This window comes from Euphorbia lathyris, chromosome 2 (assembly GCF_963576675.1).
Source record: "Euphorbia lathyris chromosome 2, ddEupLath1.1, whole genome shotgun sequence".
Taxonomy (NCBI): domain Eukaryota; kingdom Viridiplantae; phylum Streptophyta; class Magnoliopsida; order Malpighiales; family Euphorbiaceae; genus Euphorbia; species Euphorbia lathyris.
The window spans coordinates 73,558,443-73,564,442 of record NC_088911.1 but is presented as its reverse complement, the minus strand read 5'-3'; positions in this window follow the sequence as shown (position 1 = coordinate 73,564,442).

The window sequence follows — 6,000 nt, the reverse complement described above, 5'->3', positions numbered from 1 at the left end:
CTCACTCTAACATTTTAGAGAGAGAAGTGACTTTTTTTTGGGAAAAAATATTTTTTTTCCTAAAGATTCCGAAATTCCTAAAAGTTAAGATTTTACCAAAAACACAAAAAATACCGGGAAAGTACGATTCGTGGAATCAACCGACTTCAATCGTCAATACCGAACTTAAGGTATTATCCGAGGACTAGACTCGTTTTATTTTATTTAATTTATTTCTTTCCTTTATTTATTTTTATGTCATAGTTTTTATTTATTTAGTTATTCATTTATTTTATCACTTTCTATTTAATTTTGTGTATTTATTTACTTTTCATTTCGTTTTGAATAAGATTCAGTTTTGTTTTAAAATAAAAAACCTCGTTTTGATATCCCAATACGAACCGTGATCCGATAAAAAGGTAGTTCGGGTATTAAAAACGTTGTAATTATAAGTTTTAATTTAAAGAAATTTCCGAATAATGTTTTAAAATAAAAACGTCGTTTTAGGAACTTCCGTTATTGACTATGATCCATTTTTGGTAGTTCGGAAATCCAAAACGATTGAATTAGACTTAATTTAAAGCTTTTGAATAAATCTGGAAATAATTGGAGTGCTGCTGTAATTTGCGTTTTCTGTCACTAATTGCTGATTACCGACGGATTTTGGAATGTAAAAAATGTTGTTTTGGTCCATCTTTCTCAACTTTTAAGCTTTTGATCCTTTGTACATATATGTATATTTATGTAATAAATACTTTCAAATTATTTTTGGGTAGTTGGTACATATAGTTATTTAGAATATTTATATATCATTTTTTGGATTTAATCTAATATAAGTATGTGTATATATATATTTTCTTTTTCCTTCCTTTAAATGATAATGGATTTTATTTTAGAATGTTATTTACTTGGGTGTTTTGGAAGTAATTAATTAGTAGATATTTTGTGGATAAATGGGTGTTATTTTGATATTTAAATTACATTATGTATATATATATATAGTTTTTGGGCTATTTGGGTTACATTAGCTATTATTAGGTGAAACTATTTTGGGGATAAATGTTATTTTCTTATTTAGAAGTTTTCATCTATTATTTTCATATGTTCAAAATCAAAAGGTATTATATTTTCATTATCATTTCTCATATATGTATTATATAGTATCTTTTCACTTATCCTTATTTTATGTTTCTTTTTTTTGGCTAAAATGTATATATATACCTATATTATTTTCTTTATTCTTTGGACATTTATGGGTCCATGTTTCAAATGGGCTTTATTTGGGAGTGAATTTTGATTTAATATGTTCATTGTTGTAATTAGGACAAGTAAAGAGTCCATTGAGTCAAAAGGGGAAAATAAATCACAAAAAGAGTTTTCAAATTAATTATTTAAACTAAAAGCTTTTCTAGAGGTTCTCAAAGTGCAAATAATATTTTCTTGACATCTTTAGATCATTTCCAAAACATCACGTTTTAAAACGTTAGTCCGTTCCAACGACGGATTAAGCGAACCTTGTAATTAAAATCGTTTTCATTGTAAATAATGAAGTTTTGAATCGTTTTCTTAAAGGATTTGTACAAAATAAAATTGACTTGTATGTTTAACCACGTTTTCTTATCAAAGGCTTTTATCCCAACATTTTCAACGCCCGAGTCGTTCCAACGGCGATTCGAGTGAACATCATTAAACGGGGTTTTGAAACGTACCTAAATCGTTCCAACGGCGATTAAGGTACGAACCATGTAAATAAACTCGTTTTGGGGAAGTGAATTAGTATAGAATTAGTATGTGACACGAAGCATAAATCACGTTACAAATAAATCAATTCTTCCTTCTCCCCCTCTCTTTCCTATGTATATTGAACTGATGTAAATGGGTGATTCTTTACTAAAATGACTTTTCAATAATGTATGCTCAAAACGGTTTTCAAAACGAGAAAGAAAAGGTTTCAAATGAATTTTAAACTTAAAGAAATATACGATTAGTCCGTTATCGCCTAACATGCTGAGTAGGAGGTCGGTGGTTCATAACCGGGCGATGTCGGGGTGCCTAGTAGCCTTTCTCTAGAAAGGAGCTAGCCTTCTCGGCTCGTACCTAAGTTTCCCGAACCCACACCGGTCTCCCGCAAGGGATCGGTGTTTATTTTCCCATTCGTGGGTGGCGACTCTTCCATATCTCCGAGCTCCGGTCCTGCCGAGCAGCTTGATTCCACGATTGGTTGCTTTCGGCGCCAATCACCGCTTACGTCGCCATGAGGTGTCCACCCCCCGGTCCACCCGGGAGATTAGGCCGCGGCACCTCATCTAACACCTGCATTAACTGAGCTCTGCAAATATCTGCAAATTCTTTTTTACAGCTATTAAGTGAGATTCCCTGGGGTCAGCTTGATATCTTGCACAATAACATACTGAGTACTGAATGTCAGGTCTACTGGCAGTAAGATAAAGTAGAGAGCCTATCATACCTCGATATAACCTGCTGTCTACAGACTTACCTTTTTCATCAGCACAAAGGACAGTGTCAGTACCTATTGGGGTTGATATGGGTTTACATTCCTCCATATCAAACTTCTTTAGCATTTCTTTGGCGTACTTAGACTGACTTATGAAGATGCCATTCTTACCTTGCTTGATTTGAAGTCCAAGGAAGAAGTTGAGTTCGCCCATCATAGACATTTCGAACTCAGTTTGCATCTGTTTACTAAACTCTTTGCACATAGAATCGTCAGTAGCACCAAAAATTATGTCATCTACGTAAATTTGTGCAAGTAGGGTATTTTTACCCTTTTTCTTAATGAACAAGGTTGTGTCAGCTTTGCCTCTGACATAGTTCCTGGTCAGCAGGAAGTTGGTCAACCTCTCATACCAAGCTCTTGGAGCTTGCTTTAGGCCATATAGGGCCTTTTTGAGTTTATAAACGTGGTTTGGAAATTTTGGATCTTCAAACCCTGGAGGCTGACTAACATATACCTCTTCGTTTATAAAGCCATTAAGGAATGCACTCTTAACATCCATTTGATATAATTTAAAGTTCATAAAACTAGCATAGGCACACAGTATTCGTATAGCTTCTAACCTAGCAACGGGTGCAAAGGTTTCACCGTAGTCAATGCCCTCTTGCTGACTATAGCCTTGGGCTACAAGTCGGGCTTTATTTCTGACTACGTTGCCTTGCTCATCTAATTTATTTCTAAAGACCCACTTAGTTCCTATGGTCTTTTGATTCATAGGTTTAGGTACTAAATCCCATACCTTATTTCTTGTGAATTGATCAAGCTCTTCTTGCATAGCGTTGTGCTCAGCATCAGCAAAATTCTTTGGCTCATGCATTGAGACGAAGGCAACATTGCTGAGAAACTTCCTAAGCTGATCTCTTGTCATCAGCTTGTTGTTAACAGCATCAAGAATGGACTTCTCTGAATGTCCTCTTGGAATTTTTATTTCTTTGGGCAATGTTGAGTTATTTGGAACAGGTGTTTCTACAATCTCTACAGGAATAGATTGGTCAGCAAACGTTATTTCAATTTCTTGCTTACCTTTGGTCAGCCCTTGTATTGATGACTCAGAGGCTCCATTTTGATCAGCGGAAGCTGAGCTTGGTTCATCTTCATCGAGCTGAGTTGACTTTCCTGCAGGGTCAGCTTCATCGAACTCAACATGGACAGACTCTTCTACAACCTGAGTTCGTTTATTATACACCCTATATGCTTTGTTGTTAGTTGAGTACCCTAAAAAGATCGCTTCGTCAGCTTTGGCATCAAATTTTGCAAGATTATCTTTTGTGTTGAGTATAAAACATTTACACCCAAAGGCACGAAAGTAGCCAATGTTGGGCTTTCATCCTTTCCAAAGTTCATATGGGGTTTTCTTAAGAATAGGTCTAACTAAAGCCCTATTGAGAATGTAGCATGCTGTGTGGACAACTTCACCCCAGAAATACTTTGGAAGCCTATTTTCACTCAGCATTGTCCTAGATATTTCGACAATTGTTCTGTTCTTCCTTTCAACAACCCCATTCTATTGAGGTGTTCTAGGAGCAGAGAAATTGTGGTTAATACCACTAGCTTCACAAAATTCATCAAACTGTTGGTTTTTGAATTCTCCACCATTGTCACTTCTAATATGAGCTACTTTTAGGTCTTTGTCATTTTCAGGTTTCTTAATCAATGTTGTGAACATCTCAAATGTTTCATCCTTGCTACTCAGCAAGATGATCCAAGTGTACCGAGAGAAATCGTCTACAATGACTAAGGAAAATTTCTTACCTCCCAAGCTGAGTGGCTGGACAGGTCCAAAAAGATCCAAGTGTAGTAATTCCAAAGTTCTCTTGGTTGAGACAATATTTTTACTTTGAAATGACTTCTTAGTTTGTTTACCTTGCTGACAAGCATTACACAATTGCTCTTTTTCAAATTTAAGTTTGGGCAATCCCTCAACTAGTTGCTTTCTAGCTAATTTGGCAAGAAGGTCCATGCTTACATGACCAAGTCTTCTATGCCATAGCCAGGAGTTATCCTCTTTAGACACTAAGCATATATTTTTAGAAACCTGTTTTTCTAAACTCAGCATGTATACATTGTCTACACGAGGGGCAGTTAAAATCAATTCGTTTGTTTTTCCCTCGAGTATTTGACACTGAGTATCATCAAATACAACCTTTCTGCCGCTCTTGCAAAGCTGAGCTACACTCAGCAGATTGTATTTGAGACCTTTAACTAAGGAGACTGACTCAATAGTTGGGTTACCTCCGATGGTACCTGAGCCGACTACTTTACCCTTCTTATTGTCTCCAAAGCTTACACTCCCACCTCGTTTAAGCTCTAGTGTGATGTGTTGGGGTTTAGTGTCCTATAGACAATTGTTGCAGGATACAAACTTAATATAAATGAATTGTTCTTTATATCATTTGTTTTAATGAGATATATGTTTTATAACTATATATAAAGGCAATCCCTTTTAAGTACTAAATAAAGTCTAATAAAAGGAAATCCGTAAGTTTGTTTAAAGTGATTATAAAGTGTTCATACAAGCATGAAGTGAGACAAAACTTTATAATAAACTAATAAACTTAAAACCACCCCAAGTCAAGTGATATGTTTAGGATTGATATATCACTGTTGAGACTTGTATGTAACAATGTCTTCTGTCCGACAGAAAGCTGATCTCACAAGCTTCATATATATATAGATATCTGGACAGTTACATAGATCCGATGAAACGTCGTTCATTAGGATTGGGGATTCGATTTGAGATAACAGGATGGGTAGATTCATCCTTGTCACCTGTTCATCTCATTGGTATTAATAGGTATAACTAATCCTCAGACTCAAAAGAATGTTAATTGGTCATCATGAATTACTGAATGTGAGACTTTGATCCTGCGGTCCCACGATCCTTAACAGAGATGACTCTGGGGTGTGAATTGCAAAGGTTGGGTGTCACAGGAGGTAATGTCAGGGTAGTTATACATTGGATTGGGAATTTATCACTCCCGATTAATGGGAGATACATCCAAGGATCGCTTGTGGAAGACTCGACTCTAAATCCTTGCAAGGTGATAGCTTAAGAGTAAGAAATACAGATTTCACTTAACCTATCTATTTGAGTTGACTCGGCCTATACAAGTAAAATGAACGTCTCGCTATATGTGACTTGACATCACCCATAGTCATAAGATTCAGTTCAAGGATGTAGTTGATAAAGGATCGAATTATACTGTAACTAATACGGAAGGGTTAACGACAGAATCAACCTGTCTTCTTAACGGACTCTGGGGGAATGATTACAGACTTGCCAATAACATACTCAGTACATCATTCCGTTATGCAAGGATTAAATATAATTCTTGAAGAAATTAATTTAATAGTTACATACGGCCAGAAGTAGTAGGAACCTAATGGATCACACATAAGACTTGGAACCAAAAGAGAGATGGATGTCATTAATAGATGGAAGCCCAATTGAGCCCAGTAAGGCCCATTTAAATAGAGGGGGCCGAAATTTATATATAATAAATAAG